At 46.0% G+C, this 20228-nt stretch overlaps 1 protein-coding gene across 1 annotated transcript in view; it reads left to right on the forward strand.

Moving 5' to 3' along the window:
• Window positions 1–259: 259 nt before the first annotated feature.
• Window positions 260–20228, forward strand: part of MRGBP (MRG domain binding protein) — a 93117-nt gene continuing 73148 nt past the window's right edge. The window contains exon 1 of the mRNA XM_077460315.1: window positions 260–278. The gene's annotated coding sequence lies outside the window, so the exon portion shown is untranslated. The remainder of the gene's footprint in view (window positions 279–20228) is intronic.

Raw genomic sequence — 20228 nt, forward strand, 5'->3', positions numbered from 1 at the left:
GACTTATAATGGTAATATTACTAATTATAAATCATAAGATTCTCACATTGTAGAGCCGTGTGTAAAATGACGAATAATAACAGCAAAGAAATGACTGAGATTTTCTCATGAGAGTATTATCTAACAGGGCTTATGTGTATCATTGTTCTTGTTTTATCTTTCTCATCCAGAGTATTTATTTTATAATCTCTACCTTCATTGTCCTGCATCATCTTTCATTTTCTCTTTTCAGAGCTGCTTCTGATTGTCCTGAAATTAAAACCCACCTACAGAGTAAAGTAAGATTGTCTTTCACATATATTGGTTACTAGATTTTTTTTTCCACTCTCACTAGTAAGATTTTTACCCGTTGTCAGGGAAATGTTATTGCTATAATTTGACCTTAATGTTTTCCTTGCGTAGGATATTTAATATGTTGGCCAGCAGGCCTGTTGTGTGATTAACAGCCAATACCAGGACACTGCAGTGTTATCACCTAAAAATGTTTGATTCAAGGGAGTTTAAGGGCATTGTCATGTTATTGCATTTTGACATTCTAGCATCATATTTAGAAGCAGAAAAAAGAGCTGTAATAGATATAGATCTCTGTCCACAACAATCCAACCAGTAAATGCTGCTCCGAGCTTCAGCTCATGCAGGATTAGAGCAGATATAGTTCACACTTCACACTGCATAATGGTAGCTGAATTTTCTCTGGCTTTGGCCTACTATAGTGCCGCCAGTGCCACGTGCCAGTGCCACATGCCAGTGCCACCTGCCAGTGCCAGTGCCACCTGCCAGCGCCAGTGCCATCCGTCAGCCCCAGTGCCATCCGTCAGCCCCAGTGCCGTCAGCCCCAGTGCCGCCAGTGCCACCTGCCAGTGCCACCTGCCAGTGCCACCTGCCAGCGCCACCTGCCAGCGCCAGTGCCATCTGCCAGCCGCAGTGCCATCTGCCAGCCCCATTTGCCAGAGCAATTAGCCAGAGCAAATAGCCAGCACCATCTGCCAGTGCCATCTGCCAGTGCTAGCCCCAGTGCCAGCCCCAGCCCCATCTGCCAGCGACATCTGCCAGCCCCATCTGCCAGCCCCATCTGCCAGCCCCATCTGTCAGCCCCATCTGTCAGCCCCATCTGTCATCCCCATCTGTCAGCCCCATCTGCCTCCAGTGCCATCTGCCTCCAGTGCCATCTGTCAGTGCCACGTGTCATCAGTGCCATGTGGGGTCACTTTGTGGGCATTTCCATTGTCCTGGTGCTCCAGGGCCTTCAAAACTGTAATAGGTGGTTGAGAAATAAGATGTGTAATTTATGCTCCTAGAACGCCTGATGGTGCTATTTCAATATTGGGCCTCTGTATGTGGTCAGGCTGTGTAAAAGTCTCACACATTTGGTATTGTAATACTCAGAAGGAGTAGCAGAACGTATTTTGGGGTGTCATTTGTGGTATACACATGCCATGTGAGAGAAATAACCTATTACATTGAAAATTTTGTGAGAAAAAAAAATAAAAAATCTTCATTTTGCAAAGAATTGTGGGAAAAAGATGACAACATCAAAAACCTCACCATGCATCTTAGTAAATACCTTGGAATGTCTACTTTCAAAAAAAGGGGTCATTTGGGGGGTATTTGTACTTTCCTGACTTGTTCGGGTCGCAAGAAATGAGATAGGCCACCAGTACATCAGGTGTGATCAATTTTGTGCGATTCGCACCACAGTTTGTAGACTCTCTAACTTTCACAAAGACCAAATAATATCCACTAATTTGTGTTATTTTTACCAAAGATATGTAGCAGTATAAATTGTGGCCAAAATTTATGAAAAAAAAATTATAATTTGCAAAATTTTATCACAGAAACAAAGAAATATGCGTTTTTTTTCAAAATTTTCGGTCTTTTTTCATTTATAGCGCAAAAAATAAAAACCCCAGAGGTGATCAAATACCACCAAAAGAAAGCTCTATTTGTGGGAAAAAAAGGACACAAAATTCATTTGAGTACAGTGTTGCATGACTGAGTAATTGTCATTCAAAGTGTGAGAGCACCAAAAGCTGAAAATTGGTCTGGTCAGGAAGGGTGTTTAAGTGCCCAGTAAGCAAGTGGTTAAACGCAATATAAATTCATGCACGATTATTCCAAATTGATCATAAATAAATAGTAACAGATATCCATAAAGTGCTGGGTGCTCAATCCCTCAAATAAAGTGTCCAATTCGTGCAAGTAGTAAACGCACTACAGAGGTACCAGAATATTGTGATTAAAATGAAAAGTGCAATGGCCCCTTACCTTACGGTAAGGAGAAAATCATATGTAAGCATCTATCCCTGGATCTCCTTGTAACTCTTCTCCCCAGATCCACAGAATGGCTTCTCCTTTAATTTATTATCCCTCTATGGAAACCCCAATAAATCAACAAGAAGGGAGTACCATAGTGTAGTATTTTTATAACAGATAAAGTGCTTTATTAAGTATTGCACAGGGTACTCACATAGATATCAGTTAAAAACCAGCCTTTCTCCTAACGAGCAGCGAGCTCGTATCTGTGTATGTCAATGCTGAGCGTCTTTCCCGTGTCCATCACTGCCACCTATCTGTGCCCATCAGTGCAGCCTCATCAGCGTACATCAATGAAGGAGAAAAATTACCTGTTTGCAAAATTTTATAACAAAACATAAAAAAAAAAAATTTTTTAACAAAAAATAAAAACCGTAGAGGTGATCAAATACCACCTATAGAAAGCTCTATTTGTGGGGAAAAATTATAAAAATTTCATTTGGGTACAGTGTAATATGACCGCGCAATTGTCATTCAAAGTGCATCAGCGCTGAAAGCTGAAAATTGGTCTGGACAGGAGGGGGGTTTAAGTGACCAGTAAGCAAGTGGATATACAGGAAAGGACTGGCCGTACACATAAACAAACAACAAGGGAGCTTTGATTTTAAAACTCAGGCCCAGCACTGGCATGCAGCAGACTCTTCTACATGACTGATGCCCCAGGAGGTACTTTTGAAATGGGAGGAGGCGATCGTGTACAATTTACCTGCCCCTACAAGGGTGGCATTTTTCTTTTCTAACCACTTACCCATTTAATGCTATTTCTGTCATCTTGTACATTGCTGCGGCTGTACAATGTGAGAATACTTACTCCTCCTTGGTCCTACAGAGAAGCTCTGCTTTATTTATCTTCTTAGTGCAGATGATGGTCTTGGTTGCTGGGAAAAGGCCCAGGGCTTCTGTGTGATGGCGAGAAGTTTGGCATTGTCCAGTCTTTAAAGGTTTAACATACGGTAAGTCTCCTTTCTAAACTTTTTACAGCACGCATGGGGGTTGATTTACTAAAGGCAAATAGACTGTGCACTTTGCAAATTACAGTTGCAGTCTGCAAGTGCAATTTCTCCAGAGCTTATTAAATGAAGTAAAGCTTCACTTTGCAAAGAATACCCAATCACATGCAAGGAAAAAAAGAAAAACAGCATTTTTCCTTGCACATGATTGGATGATAGAACTCAGGAGAGCTCTCCCTCATTTACTACGCTCTGGAGCAACTGCACTTGCAAAGGTGCAGTCTATTTGCCTTTAGTAAATCAACCCCATTGAGTTGACATGTTAGCATGGTGCAAGCTTGGAGCACCAGATTCAGTAAAAAAATATTAACCAGTAGTTAGACTTTCCACAAACTGCATTGAGTCATGCCTATGGCTGACAAAGTCCTGCAATGCCTTACGGTACTTTAAGTTCCACAACAGCTGGACTGCCAACGTTGCTGTCATTTGGGGGGCTGGACCAGCGTGCCAGGAATTTTTTATGCTGCGCTAATTTGCCCAAAGGTCTACCAATGGTGATATAAAGCCCAACTTTTTTTTACATTTGAACAAGAAGGGAAAAATGGACACCTGTAAAATCTCTATTGTGTTTATATTGCTGTCTGACCCAGAGTTTCTCAGCTCCAGTTCTCCAGGCGACCCAACAGGTCATGTTTTCAGGCCTTCCATTATTTTGCACAGGTGATTTGATCAGTATTACTGCCTTAGTAATTACCACAGCCGTTTCATCTCAGGGAAATCCTGAAAACATGACCTGTTGGGGCGCCTTGAGGACTGGAGTTGAGAAACACTGCTTTGACCCCTTTGGAGAGATTTCAGCTAATTTCCTACAGGACGGGACTAAGGTCTTAACATTACACTTGTAACACTTTAAGTGATAAGTGTACTTTCAGAAATAGTATACTTACACATTCTACTTAGCCCTCCTAATTTAAACTACCCAACCTTCCTCAGGTACTCACCTACTCGAAGGTCATGGCCTGCTGTGATGTTTACCTCCTCAGCTCAACTCTCTCACTGCGAGCTCTGGGGAGTGATGCCTCATAGTCTTCTAAGCAACTGTCTTCCAAGTGTCTTCAGTGTCTGTGGGTTGTCTGATTTAGGTAAGTAAGCAGCTGTGGGTGGGATAAGGACTATAGATCAGGAGAGCTAGGCAAGGTAAATAAACTTTTTGTGTAAAACACACACAATGCCAGGGAATTCTAGTAAGACGTCTGGCGCACAGGCGAGCGCATGCGCATCTTGAAATCACCCACAGAATTGTGACCAGGTGCGCACGTACACAATGTGTGCATGTGAGCCCATTTGTAATCCCTGTTAGCTCCAGATGGCCTATTTAAAGGATGCTCTGACCGACCATCAGTGCTGACTGGTCTTCAGCTCATTTATGTGTCATGCATGTATCCTGTAATTGATATATCTTGATGACTTGTTACTGACCTGATCCTGGATTCTGCTTGTACTTTTGCCTGCTTGTTCCTGACTTTGGCTCTGCTGCTGACCATGCATCTGCCTAAGCTTCTGTACCTTATTGCCCACCCACGACTGACCTTGGCTGCCTTTGTGACCATACTCCTGCCTCTTATTTGCCGACGTATTACTTCTGAGAGCCCACTCTGGCTGTCATTCTTGCTAGCTCCAGTCTCAAATTTTCTGGGAGCTTCGACAAGCCTCTTCCCCTGAACCTGCAGCACAGGCGGAGTGCCCTTTAATCTTGGGTGGCCCACCCTGCTTAATTTCAGTTCCTGATGTGACGTCCTTCCATACCTCCTGAGCCTGTCTCTACAGCTGCAAATTCTTCCATCAACACCTGCTGGCACTCGTGTTCCTCTGGTTGCTCAGCACCATCTGTTCCACTCTTAGCCCCTATACACACGGTCGGAGATTTCGACAACCAAATCCGTCGGATTTTGTCCGTCGGATTTAGTCCATCGGATCTTGTCCGAAACTGTTGCATACACACGGTCGGACTAAGTTGTCGAAAAATCTGATCATTCAGAACGTGATGACGTAATTTTGTTACGATGGGACTACATTCAGGCTAGTAGCCAATAGCTTTGATGTAGGAATTTGATCTGAGCATGCATGGCACTTGGTCCGATAAAAATTCTCAACACATGATCAGAGTATGTCCGATCGAATCAGTTGGTCGGGAAATATTTCCAACAAGTTGGAAAATTGGGTCCGATGGATATTCTGACAGAATCAGTCCGATGCATACCACACACAGTCGGATTATCCGACAACACGGTCCTATAGGACACATTCTGACGGATTCTCCGACCGTGTGTACAAGGGCTTAGTGGGGCCTGGGCTGGAGATACAAGAGAGGCCAACCCAGTCTTCTCAATCTCCTACCAGGTGGTACTTGACACACGTCCTTTAATAGCTATTAAACTGAGTTTACAATAGAATGTGCTCTATTATATATAAATGTCTCCCTCTCTTTGTACATATTGGCCATTAAATGTGCTGAGAATGATGTCTCAATGAATAATAGAAAGGTGGCCGGTAGAAACGCAGGCAAGTCACTGGTTTTGGGACTCTTTGGACACACTAGAAACAAACTTGAAATTGAAAACTAAAAATGTTGTGTTACTTGTTGGGAACTATTCGCAAACTGTTTTTAAACCTGGATTTTATACTGAACGGCAAGCTTGAGGCTGGGTTCACATTATAGCAGGAGATTTTGACCGACTCTCTATGGAGCCAGTTCACATATCTCCGCTGCGGCTCCAGTGGGAATTTGCACAGGAGCCCTGTGCATCTTTTGGTCCGTTTCAGGTCTGAATTCAGCCAAAAATTAGGGCTGAAATCAGACCTGAAATATTGAACGGGGACACACCGAACCTCTGCTGTGAACAGGCCCGGACTGGCCATAGGGCAGACCGGGCCTGTTGATGATCAGGCCGCACAGCGGGAGGTAAGCGGCGGCCGCGGCCTGATCGTGGGTAACACAGGCCATGGCCGCCGCTCGCCTACCGCCATACGGCCGTGCCTGTGTCATGCGGAACTGGCGGCTGCATGGGCTGAGCTGTGTGTCTCTCTCACACAAAGCTCAGTCTCTGCGCCGCGCTGACAGTTCCGCTCTCCTCCTCCAGCCATGGGTGTCCACACGGTGGGGAAAGCTGATGCTGTCACTATTCCCCCCTTCGCTCCCCCTCCCCTTCTCACGTCGGCAGCAGGGGAAGAGAAGGCATTCCTGTATGGTCGTTTTCCCTCCCCATTGGCCAAAACAGAGGGCCAATCAGAAGAAACTAGAGGGGCATCATGGGAAATGTAGTCCCAGAGATACATGGCACCATTGGTCTCAGCAGGGAGCAGACTACAGTCCCCAGCATGCACTCTGCTGGGGTGAAAGAGAAAACCCAGAAACAAGCTGAGGAGTGCTTGTTACAGCTACTACAGGAGACATGGCAAATGAAACAGAGGACTGTGCTGGGGGAACTAATAGCCCCAGCACAACCAGAGAGAGAGAGAGTGACGCTGCACGCACCACCAGAGAGAGCGACGCTGCACCGCACCACCAGAGAGAGCGACGCTGCACCGCACCACCAGAGAGAGCGACGCTGCACCGCACCACCAGAGAGAGCGACGCTGCACCGCACCACCAGAGAGAGCGAGGCTGCACCGCACCACCAGAGAGAGCGAGGCTGCACCGCACCACCAGAGAGAACGACGCTGCACCGCACCACCAGAGAGAGCAACGCTGCACCGCACCCACAGAGAGAGCGACGCTGCACCGCACCCCCAGAGAGAGCGACGCTGCACCGCACCCCCAGAGAGAGCGACGCTGCACCGCACCCCCAGAGAGAGCGACGCTGCACCGCACCCCCAGAGAGAGCGACGCTGCACCGCACCCCCAGAGAGAGCGACGCTGCACCGCACCCCCAGAGAGAGCGACGCTGCACCGCACCACCAGAGAGAGCGACGCTGCACCGCACCACCAGAGAGAGTGACTCTGCACAGCACCCCCAGAGGGAGCCACCCTGTACCCGCAGCAACAGAGGGAGCCACCCTGTACCCGCAGCACCAGAGGGAGCCACCCTGTACCCACAGCACCAGAGGGAGCCACCCTGTACCCGCAGCACCAGAGGGAGCCACCCTGTACCCGCGCCACCCTGTACCCGCGCCACCAGAGGGAGCCATGCTGTACCACAACACCAGAGAAAGAGCCACGCTGTACCTGCACAACCAGAGAGAGAGACACGCTCTACCGCACCGCCAGAGAGCAGGTCAGTGTCACTTGGCCATGGACACAATAGGAGACAGACAGTACTGGCATGGCCACAATAGGACTGGGACACTATAATATAAAGGGGACTGCCCCATAAAAGGGCACTGTAATCATTGCAGTGCCCTTTTTTAGTGCAGTTCCCTTTATATCACAGTGTCCCTGCACATTACAGTGTGGAGGACCAACACCAGCAACCCCCGCTAATGTCTACCGAATCCCCCCCCCGGTCCCTGGAAAGGTTGGCTGTTCAATATAAAATGCCCGGGCCTATTTTTTGTCCCAGTCCGGGCCTGGCTGTGAACCTATCCTGAGTAAAATGTATTCACTTTTGAACCATCTCCAGTGCCTCAGTGTCCTACCAAACATCTGACCTTATTACATGGGTGGAATAATTATATGCCCTTTGTTTCTTCAGTCTATCAGGCTGTAGAGGATCTTCTAGCAACCATGCATTGCATGCTAAATATGGATGAAAGACTTGTCTAGTTATTTGACTTAGTTCTCAAAAAAAAAAAAAATCTGGTATTTGTTATTCTTCTCATAAATTGATTTCCATGGCTTTTATTTTGTCATATTTCTTTATACTATTGCCTACTTTTCCCCAGAGAAAACCACATGGGTAATTGCAGTCCCTGGCTGTGCCATCATTCAGTCCTGAAACTGACCCTTAAATTGAGTTTGACACCCTGTGAATTGCTATTGACTCTTCACATTCTAAAGGTCAGATTTAGAGAATGCTTTATATCAGTCCACACAATGATAAGGGGTAGCGCTACACAAATACACAAAGAAAATAAAAGCATTCGTTTCACCAGGGGACAAAGGACACCGGAGAGTTAAAAAAAACCACTATTATTACTTTTTTGTAAGACTAAGTCAATGTCCAAAACGTTTAACTGTATTTAAGATACAGGTGGACAATGGCAGGGTGAATCACAAACTGGCTTCTATCGAAGATTCCAGAGATGTGATGTTCTTTGTTGAATTCCCAGCTTGCCTTTGTTACCGCTATCGCAAAGACAGTCTTTCAGATATGCATGACTTGGGGAATCTGCTGCTTGTCCATCTTTTAACTTTCTTTGTGGTGTGCAGATAAAATGGCCTCTCTTCTCTGCACACCAACAGCAGTTCTTGCACCACCAGTGAGCTGCCTCCAACTTACCATCACCAATGTCTTATCGATAGCTACCTGTGATGCCAAGTTTAATAAATGCTTATTCCATCCCCCACCATTCCTTTCCTTCATTGGATCCAAGATTCCTATGTAAATTCGGTGTCGGAGCTTACATGACCTGTTATATTGCTTTTGGCGCTGCTCAAAAGTAGAGGTAGAAGGATATTCCTGGTTCCAGAGCATCGGGTGCAGGCTTGTCCTGATACCAATCCAGAGGTCTAATAAATGTAAAAAGGAAAGAATCGCTGCTACTCCTGACCAGCCCAGGTTAATAAACGATAAGGAGAGGCCTCAGCCTACAGGTCTCCACCAAACAAAACACCCTGATGCATTTCACCCACCCCACCGGGGCTTAGTCTAAAGCCTCTTACACACGATTAGATTTTCAGCAGGGAATTGTGTGATGACAGATTGTATGCCCAAAATCCGACCGTCAGTATGCTCCATCAGACAATTGTTGTCCAACTTTCGGCCAACAAATGTTGGATGGCAGGCTAGTAAATTTTCAGTGGACAACGGTCTGTTGTCAGATTTTCGTATCGTGTGTACACAAGTCCATTACACAAAAGTCCAAAGTACAAACACGCATGCTCTGAATAAATGCTCACCAAACACGACATTAGCAGAAGGTGCCCAAAGGACGGCTGTTTGTTGGCCGACAATTCTGTGACCGTTGGTATACAAGACAAAATCCAGGCACACGCGCTTCGGACAAAAGTCTGATGCTTTGCTGGCCAACAATCTGATCGTGTGTACGAGGCTATAGGGTCCCTGAGCTGGTCGAGAGGAGCTTGCACAGCTTATTTCTCCTCTTGCTCATCAAGTGAGAATGTTCATGTCTAGTGATTGACAGCTCAGGCCTGAGCACTGCTTCCAGGGAGGAGGTCACAGGCTCCCTCCAGGTATCCAGGTATCTTATGGACTTGCTGAGAAGGGTGACAAGGGTTAGTATCAGCAGATGATTTGAAGGTTCTTCCTACAAGAGAACCGGTCACTTTGTCCGAAACGGGCAAAGTATTCGATTTCTTGAAAAGTTGTAGGCTTGTCCTGCAAAGATTAAATACAGAAGCTCCCTTCTGCATGGTTACAGGTTATTTGAGCACTTAAAAAAACTAAATGATGTTCTGCTATAACCTCCATTTAACATTATGGGAAATGCTTTGGCCCCCACCATTTGTTGCGCTCCATTGCCCTTGGCTCATTTTTTTCCCACCGGAAATAAGTTTTAGAAATTAAAAACACTTTCGCCAAGAACATCAAGAACTTGTCCAGTTCCAGACCACTAAAGAAAACAACAATCCGTGCATATGAATTCAGGTAATCTACTTTCTGCACCACCAGATTCAATAAAATCAGAAAAACACATTCATTATATATAGACATGTACGGGAACCACTGCCAGGCTGACGACGGATGTCAAGTGCAAAAATATAAATGTTGCTTAATGGACTAGTACAGTATGACCTTGAGAATGTCACTACAAATGAAGCAGTGTTAACGCAGGAGAGGAATCGGAGGGTGAGGAGGCAAGAACGTCACAAGGGAAATTATACTTTACACTACCTGCGCATAGTATGATGACAATGATGACTTCGTTGTTGTGGGCTGTTTCCCTATGCACTGAAGTGACATAAATTGAATCCATCTTCAAAGACCCTTCATGAAAGCTCAAATTCTTGTGCCTTAGATTACCGCTATCCAAGGGAGTTTTAAGGTACTTTTCTTGCAAATGTGAAAATTTTGCATTTAAGTTGACACTGGGGACACGGCCCACCAGCTTAGTGTCTGGAATCTTCATTCTAGTATTCACCCATTTTGCAACCGGTTGCAATCTTCGTTAAAATGGCACAGTTGTTGTAGTGGTCATCTTCTGAATGGCCCTGCATTGGAACCTGTGATATTGCACGGCAAATGTTCCCAGATTCCATGGCCTGCCTTCTACAGGTCTCAAAAGGTGAGGTTATAAGTTAAGGCTTACAATGGTGTCACCTGCCTGTATGCTGATTTGGATAGTGACTCGGGTAACTCTTCTCCTTAATGGTGCCTAGTGCTCCCAAATTGAGTGCTCCAGTGCAAGAGATGGCTAATAGAAAGAAAGACTGAGATACCTATGCTAGCTGTATGCAAAAATGTATTGACTTATGTCAAAAGAATATTCAACTGCATTAATAGGGTTAGTGAATTTTAAGAGGAGAGGATCACCGCTACTCCCGATCAGCCCAGGTATATAAATGATAAAGAGCAGCCTCAGCCTACATGTCTCCACCAAACCACACACCCTGGTGCATTTTGCCTCACCCACCGGGGTTTAGACATAGGGACCCTACAGGGGCCGTACACATGGGCCAAATATTGGACCATGTCTACGGCAGTCAGTTCGACATAACCAAAAAAAGTCTGCCAACTGGCATCTGATCAGTGCTCTCAACCATTCGGGACCGCTGACCAGTGTGTTCTGGCGGGGGGCAGTGCCCTTGTCAGAAAGCAATAGCTCAGCGGGGGAGGTCGCTGTCCTAACATCACATAGTACAGCAGCTCTCCTAAGCTCTTGAGTTTATTTTTTCATTCAGCCCGCTGGGTTGAATGAAAAAAAACAGAAACGAATAGTGTGTACCAGGCTTAAGCCCCGGTGGGCAGGTAGCGAAATGCATCAGTAAGTGTGGTTTGTAAAGACATGTAAGCTGAGGCTGCTCCTTATTGTTTATTCACCTGGGCTGGTTAGAAGTAGTTGCAATCCCTTTCTTTACATTTACTAACCGCCAGAGTTGGTATCAGGACAAGTTTGCACCCCATGTTCTGGGACATAAGGATATGCTTTCACCTCTACCTTGAGCGGCGCCATAACCAAACAGGTTGAATTAATATGGTTTATATTTGCTTAGAGTCCAGCTTTAATTTCACTGTAAGCACCTGTGACCACCCGAAAATATCCCTAACACCTATTCTCATGCTCAGAGGGTCCCTGTCACCAACGTAAAAATTTGCAGGTAAAATCGTAGAAGAACCAAATATTTTAAATGCTTTTAAAAAAAACTAGCAATGTTCCTTTGAACTTGCTAGCATAGCCCCCTCCTTCCTACCATGTTTTCTTTGGGGAGTGACTAATTACTCATTGTGCTGGTCCAGCTCCTCTGCCCCTCTCCTCCCTATATAACCTTTAGCCCAGGTTCACACTGCTGCGGGATTGAAATCGTGCGAGTTCAACTGAACTCGCACGACTTCATACCCTCATGTCAATCAGACTTCGGGGGTGATTTAAGAGACATCTGTGCGGGTTCATGCACCCAAAGTCACCAAAAGTACTACAGAAACTACTTTTGGGAATCAGTGCAGAGCCAGCTTTGCGGCGCCGCATCGATTCAGACGGTGCCATTGCCGGCAATAGCCGCCGATTTGGCATGCGAATTGACCTGTCAAATCGCATGCCAAATCGCATCAATGTGAACCTAGGCTCACTGAAGCAGCCAGTGGTGGAGTAAAGGGGAATACTATAGAGTATAACTTGTCTGCTGTGGCTGCTGAGTCCAGCAGCAGTGTCAAGGTTTTTGGATGTCTACACAAGTGGGATTTTTACTGATAAATTACTTAAAATACATTACATGCACATATAATCTTAGGGGAAGATTGTTGTTGAATAACTTTACGGTCTCAGAGAACCCCTGCTAAATATTACTATAGCTACAACTCATGATACATTAGTGTGATGGTCAGTCGGAAGAATGGTCCTTACACTTGTGGTCATTGGGAAGAATTACTCACTTACAGTAAAAGAAAATCAATGGTGTCAGGGGGAACTTATCTGAGAGACAGAAATTGATCAATGCTCAAGGAACCCCAAGCAACCTCTGGAGTAGGGATGAGCCCGAACACCCTCGCACCAGAACATTCGAACGGACTGAAAATTCGTACGAACTTTAGAACCCTATTAAAGTCTATGGGACGCGAATGTTCGAAATCAAAACCGCTAATTTTAAAGGCTAATATGCAAGCTATGCAACAGACAACACCAGCAATAAGGGGTATATTCAGGTGTATACTGTGCTGGAGGCACACAACACCCACTTTAACTCCTGCAGATGCCTGCATTAGAGAACACCAGCAATAAAGGGTAGATACAGGTGTATACTGTGCTGGAGGCACACAACACCCACTAAATGCTGCAAATGGCTGTATTAGAAAGCAACAGCAATAAAGGGTAGATACAGGTGTATACTGTGCTGGAGGCACAGAACACCCACTAATTCCTGCAGATGCCTGAGAAAAGAACACACTGTCACTGCCTATCTAGCTCTTTCCCTGCACGCCAACACACTACACAAGGCCGCCATGCTGGCAGCCTTATATAGTGTGGGGCGTGTACTAAACCCCCTGAGCTATAATTTGCCACAGGCATCCTGCCTGTGGCCAATTATGGCTCTCCTCACTGCCCGCGCTGTGATTAGCCAAGCATGCAGGGTCACAGTGCATGCTTGGCCAATCATGAGCCAACAATGCATTGCGATGGTGTAGTGCATTGTGGGCCATTCGTGCCACACGAATTTGGTGCAAACGGTCCACAAAGTTCTGAATTCGCCGAACAGATGAACGGCCGATGTTCGAGTCGAACACCGAGCTCATCCCTACTCTGGAGGAACCCTACTTAAGAAATTAAATGGTTAAATCTAGCATTTTATTTGAAAAAAAAAACATGGCACTGATTTATAATACAAAGTGCTTAACAAATTGCAAAGTACTTACCGTACCTTAGCTGGTGGATACTTACCATATCAGGCCAGTATATTAGTAGCCTGTGCCTATATATATATATAGACTTATAAAGTAAACGTTGGCTATAGAGGCACACCAGAAAAAGTGCGGGACCGGCTACACCAGATCCAGCCTAAAACACCGGACTTTATAGGCTCCACATGGAAGACAAAAATAATGCAAAAATAGTATCTTTATATGTACACATTAAAAACACATTTGTGAAAACAGAGGCATATCAGCCTTCAAACAATCCACAGAATAATGTTGCAAAAAAACTCTACTTAGGTACAGGAAGATTGTTATTATGTAAATTGGTTTAGGAGAAACATAACAATATAGAAACTGTATGCTTTCGTTAACCAGGTCTACCTGGTCAGCATTTCACCAATTACACGGCTTCTTCAGGACTGAATATGGCAAGGTAGAGCAACAATTACTGGTCATAAAATGCCCAAAACGTACAGCCTGGGGGCGGGCATAATGGGACTAAACGGTATTCAGTAGTAGGCAGGGGCGGACTGACCATTGGGCCACTCGGGCACTGCCCGAGGGCCCCATGCCACTAGGGGGCTCCATCAGGGTTGCAAGCCTCAGTGTCCCTTACCGACATACTTTTGGTCTAAAATTCCTGAGATTATAGCTGCCCCACCTCTCCAGTACCTTCTCAGCCAATAGAAACACGTGTGTGTATACTGTGTGATTGTATACTGTGTGTGTGTGTGTTTGTGTATACTGTGTGGCCCCATAATCTCTGATTGCCTGGGGGCCCCATAATCTCCTGTTGCCCAGGGGCCCCATGAGTTGTCAGTCCGCCCCTGGTAGTAGGCACAGAGAGATACTGTTAAGCCACATGCAATAAGTTGAAAAGGTACTGGTGGGCAGCATACACCTGTTTCCCACATAATTGCAGACTATGGGCATAGTCCTTCAGTGCTGGACCAAACATTTGGATGATTTCGTTTGTGAGACTGGCCTACCCCTCTTACTATAAACTCTAGTCTGTTATTTTCCTGTCACCTTTTCAACCTATTGCCTGTGGCCTAACAGTACCTCTCTGTGCTTACTACTGAATACTGTTTAGCCTCTGTACTTTATTCCTGGATGCGGTGAACCTCCGTCGGCTGGAGGTCTGCCCTGTTGCCCCTATGCCCGCCCCCAGGCTGTATTTTTTGGATGTTTTATGATCCACCACAGTAATTGTTGCTCTACCTTGTTATATTGGGTCTTGAAGAAGCAGTGTGATTGGTGAAACCTGAAACGTTGACCTGGCAGACCTGGTTCCCGGAAGCGTACAGTTTCTATATTGTTGCCCTTAAACCTATTTACATAATAGCAGTATCGGGTACCTAAGTAGAGTTTTTTTAAACATATTATTCTGTGGATTATTTGAAGGCTGATATGCCTCTGTTTTTACTAATTTAATGTGTATGAATAAAGATACTATTTTTATAAATTTTATGTTGACTCCCATGTTGAGTCCTGTGATTTAGGCCGGATCTGGTGTAGCCAGTCCTGCACGTTTTTGCATATACCGTATTTATCAGCATATAATACACACTTTTCCCTCCTTAAAATAGGGGGAAAATCGTGTCTGCGTGTTATGCGCCGATATAGGCTGCCACCGAGGGGAAGGAGGGGATGAGCGCTGCCGAAATGGAGCCGGATCTCCTGTGTACTCGGCTCGGCTCGCAGTCACACTCAGTTCCACCCCCCTGGACAGCTCCTAGCATTGACGTCCCAGTGTTCTGACATATAGCGTCCGGCCATCTAGAAGTGTCCACCCCGTACTGCGCAGGCGCATCGCTTGCGCAGTACGGAGCAGAAGGAGCCTGTGTGAGTCAAGGTGCAAGCCCCACCATCCAAGTGGACATAGGGCTGCACATATTAGAGGGCCCCTCGCGGGCTCGCTTCGCTCGCCACGCTTCGCTCGCCATGCTTCGGCACAGCATCGTTGCGCTTGGCTCTTTTTATTTTAACTCTATGCATCGGCAGTACACAACGGACACTATCCGATGGGGGACATTATGTGATAGGACACCGGCATTGAACTGGCGTTATGTCCATCATAGGATCCAGGCCAAGGGGCGGAACTGGGCGTGACACCAAGCCGAGTACACAGAAGATCCGGCTCTATTTCGGCAGCGCTCATCCCCTCCTTCCCCTCGGTGGCAGCCTATATTTCGGCAAGGCAGCACATGGACACTAATGAGGCTACAGTGAGGAGCAATGCTGCAGGTGGGCAATAATCAGGCTGCAGTAAGGTGCAAAGCTGCAGATGGGCACTGATTAGTCTGCAGATGGGCACTGATTTGGCTGTAGATGGGCACAGATCAGGCTGCAGATGGGCACTGATTAGGCTTCAGATGGGCACTGATTAGACTGCAGATGGGCACAGATCAGGCTGCACTGAGGCTGCAGATGGGCACAAATCAGGCTGCATTGATGCTCACTGACCATTATTTTGCTTCAACTTGGTTTATTTAAAAAAAAAAGAAAAATCCTAAAACCACAGCAGGGGTAGATCATTCTCAAGAGGATTTGTACCAGTTTACTATCTGCGCCAGTTTACACATTTTTAATCAAAGCTACCATTTTGTTTTTTTGTGCATGCACGGCACAGTGTGCACTCCAGGTCCATTCCTGGCAGCTCATAGATAAGGCTGTATGAAGGTGAGAATGGAGCTGAATGCCTGGCCAATATAACTCCAGGGCAGATGTGCAGAAATTACATCATGAGTGGCTGGCTTCCCAATGGCCAAAGAAATAAGATGCGGGATGCGGAAGAAGAGACAGAAAAGGCGGCAGCGGCTGAGATCACAGAGCCGTCAACGCTCCAGGACAAGACAGGAAAAATGCAGACATAAGTCCGCCGTAATGTGCAAGCGAGCATGGAGTATACTTGCACAATATGACAAGAGCTGCCACCGCTCACCCACGCTACAGTTCCCCTTTCAAGGCTCATTTACACTTATGTCTCTTAAAAGCGATCTGCAATAGATTGCTTTTCAAAAAGTGATACAGGAGTGGCTGACAGACATTCAGTAGGTAATACTTCCACTGTTTTTTTTTTTTGACAGCCAAACGAAGGTATGAATGAGAACCCAACTGTGAGCCTACCTTTGGCGTGCGGTTACACCACAACGACATTCATAAAAAGGTGGCATCACCTTTTCTGAAGTACATGCAAACCAAACCAACCACCTCTGTGAGTACAGGGCTGTCAGGTCATCATTAACATGGTTGTAAATCTCAGACATGAAATATAAGCAAAGCATATCACACTATAGTGTGTACTTGTCTCAATCCAGAGAACTAATGCCGCGTACACACACGGTCGGACTTTCCGGCAGAAAAAGTCAGACGGAATAATTTCAGATATTAAAGATATTCCGATCGTGTGCGGGCTTCATCTAACTTTTTTTTTTTTTTTTTATTCTGACGGACCTAGAAATAGAACATGTTTTAAATCTTTCTGACAGAATCAATTCCTATGAGGAAAACCGTTTGTCTGTGTGCTGGTCCGACGGACCAAAAACTACGCAAGGTCAGCTATTGAACTTCCTTTTTCTAGTCCCATCGTACGTGTTGTATGTCGAGCAATATAAAATTGCGGATATGGAATATGGAATAGGATGCATTTTTTCTGTCAAACCAGACCCTCATATGTTGGCCTTTTATATGAATAATTTGTTTACTAAGATCTTTCATGTAATCAGCTCTCAGTTTCACAGCTGTATGTCTATGTGCCATGATTCCACCACTGTTATGTATATATTTTATCATATGAAACATTATCTTCATGTACTTCAAAGTCTTAGGCCGCGTACACACGGGCGGATTGTCTGCCCAACTAAGTTCGTCAGACAATCCGACAGACAGTCCGTTCAACTTTTGAATGAACGGACTTGACCACACACGATGAGCAGACAGTCCGCTGAAAGCTTGCGCGATGACGTGTACAGCACGTACGACGGGACTAGAAATTCGACGTCCAATACACTGCAATGCAACCTTCGGCGTGTAAATCCTTTCTGAGCATGCGCCATACTTAGTCCGTCCAACTTGCCTACACACGAGCGGACTGTCCGCTGAAACCAAGTTTGGACGGACAAAATTACGGAAATTCCGAAAGACTTAGTCCGTCAGACTGTCCGCTGAAAAAGTCCGCTGAAGCCCACACACGAGCGGATTGTCCGCTGAAACACGGTTCAGCGGACTAAGTTGGGCAGACAATCTGCCCGTGTGTACGCGGCCTTACAATCTGCCATTGGGGCTTTTGAATAAAGTATTCTCTTTTATATTGTTCTTCTCATGGTTTATAAGATAGTATTTTTGGTCTATCCTACCAATGATGGGCACCTCATTTAAAGTCCCAACTCCTGCCCTCACTTTGTTTCCCTCATCGCATTGCACTGCTTTCATGCAGGTGTCAATTAGTTAGTTAGTAAGGTTGAATACAGACACCAGTCCATCCAGTTCAACCTGAGTGAGTGTCTACAATTGTCCATATCCCTGTACATTGCACACCCACATCGGTCCCTACCCTCAAGGAGCCCACAATCCAAGGTCCCCATTCATATACTATGGCCAATTTTGGACAGAAGCCAATTAACCTACCTGCATGTCTTTGGAGTGTGGGAGGAAACCAGAGTACGCAGAGGAATCCCGTGCAGGCACAGGGAGAACATACAAACCCCAGGCAGGTAGTGCCATGTTTGGGATTTGAATCAGCGACCCTTTTTACTGCTAGGTGAGAGTGCTAACCACTACACCACTGTGCCTCCCTAAATGAAAAGTTAACGATATCCCAAAAGCTGGTCACAGGACGCAGTGCTTTTCTTGAATCGTATTGGATGGGTATAAACACCCATGTGATCTGATTCCAGTGCAGCAAAAAAAAAAAAAAGGTGCCATACATATCGCATCACATTCCTCTGTGAATAACATGTGATGTGATGCATCCCATCAGTGTGAACCCAGCCTTAAAGGGGTTGTAAAGGTTCACGTTTTTTCACCTTAATGCATCCTATGCATTAAGGTAAAAAAACATCCGACAATACCCCGCCCCCCCCCCCCCCCCCACGTTTTACTTATTTGAGCCCGTTCACCTGCTGCACTCGCCCCCGATGTCCTCTTCGCCGCTCAGCCTGGCCGTTGATTGCCTAGAGTGGATGGATTGAAAGCAGCGCAGCCATTGGCTCACACTGCTGTCAATCACATCCAATGACGAGGTGGGGCGGGGGGGGGCGGGGCCGAGTGATTACAGTGAGCAGCTATAGTGGCCGGCCGTATCACGGAAGCGCGCCCGCAAGAACTGACCACCATGCGAGGGAGCTTGCATGAAGGTGGTTAGTTCTTGCGGGGAGGAGCTGAGACAGCTGCCGAGGGACCCCAGAAGACCAGGATCGGGGGGCCACTCTGTGCAAAAAGGAGCTGCACAGTGGAGGTAAGTATAACATGTTTGTTATTTAAAAAAAAAAAAAAAAAAATTTGTCTTTACAACCCCTTTAAATTGCTTCTCAACTGTTCTATTTCAACGCATTACAAGTATAAACTAGGCCTTAAAGAGGAGGTCCACCTAAAAAAAAAATTATTAAAAGCCAGCAGCTACAAATACTGCAGCTGCTGACTTTTAATAAATGGACACTTACCTGTCCCAGGGTCCAGCGATGTCGGCAGCCGAAGCCGAGCAATCGCTTGGCTCTCGGCTGCTGCAGCCGCCATTCTCATTGAGGGAATCAAGAAGTGAAACGTTGTGGCTTCACTTCTCAGTTCCCTAGTGCGCATGCGCGTGTCGCGATGTGCGTCGTAAGTGGTCCTGTGTGTTTCCCAGGAGACAGCGGGGGGGGGGTTGGGAAGGAGCGTGACTCCCACGGGAGTCTATTCCTGAAAGTGGGTGCAGATACCTGTATTATACAAGTATCTGCACCCCTCTCCCCCCTGAAAGGTGGCAATTGTGGCATGGGGGAGGGGGAATCAAATGAGTGGAGGTTCCACTTTTCAGTGGAACTCCGCTTTAAGCAAGTAAAACAACCCCAGTACAAATTCTTCAGCTGTCTAGCGGGAACGACCCTTTAATTTATTGCATTGCAGGACCCAGTTGTCATAGACCATTATCAATTGCAAACCATTATCAGCTCCCGTCCTGACTAATGATCTTCTACATACATCAAGCCAGATAGAGCTAATTAATTAATGCTGCAAAGTGAACACCTTTAACATCGACTCAATATTTTAGCGCTGCTTAACAGGCAGCGAGAACAGCAGAAGGCACTTAGGTACCAGGTAGATTCGTAGCATGATGGATGATATGTTATAGCGCCGTAAAGCGGTAGAGAAGACTTCATTGTTTACAGCAAGTTGTTCATATGTGTTTTATATCATGCAAAATGTAGAACAATGAGCTTTTACTCCAATGCACTCCATATATTATCATCCATGCACACGTTAACGCTGTAAGGTCCAGAGGAGGTCAACTACCAGCTGGTACAATACATGTCTGTGTGGCAGGAATGCAAGGTGTTAAGTGCCCAGCTGTATATACTATCGGTTGGACTCATCCCAGCAGATACGTGGCACACATCAGCTCCCAGTGGCTTCGGCTGAGTGGCTGAGCCCCCACATTAAACCAAAAAGACCCGGGGTACCATTACAAATGCTAAGCAGGGCTGTGGATGCAATATTAATGTGATGTGATGTAATTAGATAGGGTTACTGGTGCGGAATCGTTCCAGAAGTACTTGTGAAAGCCACGTCTTCAGCTGCT

Source organism: Lithobates pipiens, unplaced genomic scaffold, assembly GCF_037356315.1.
Source record: "Lithobates pipiens isolate NorthernLeopardFrog02 unplaced genomic scaffold, aLitPip1_a1.2 Scaffold_28, whole genome shotgun sequence".
Classification (NCBI taxonomy): domain Eukaryota; kingdom Metazoa; phylum Chordata; class Amphibia; order Anura; family Ranidae; genus Lithobates; species Lithobates pipiens.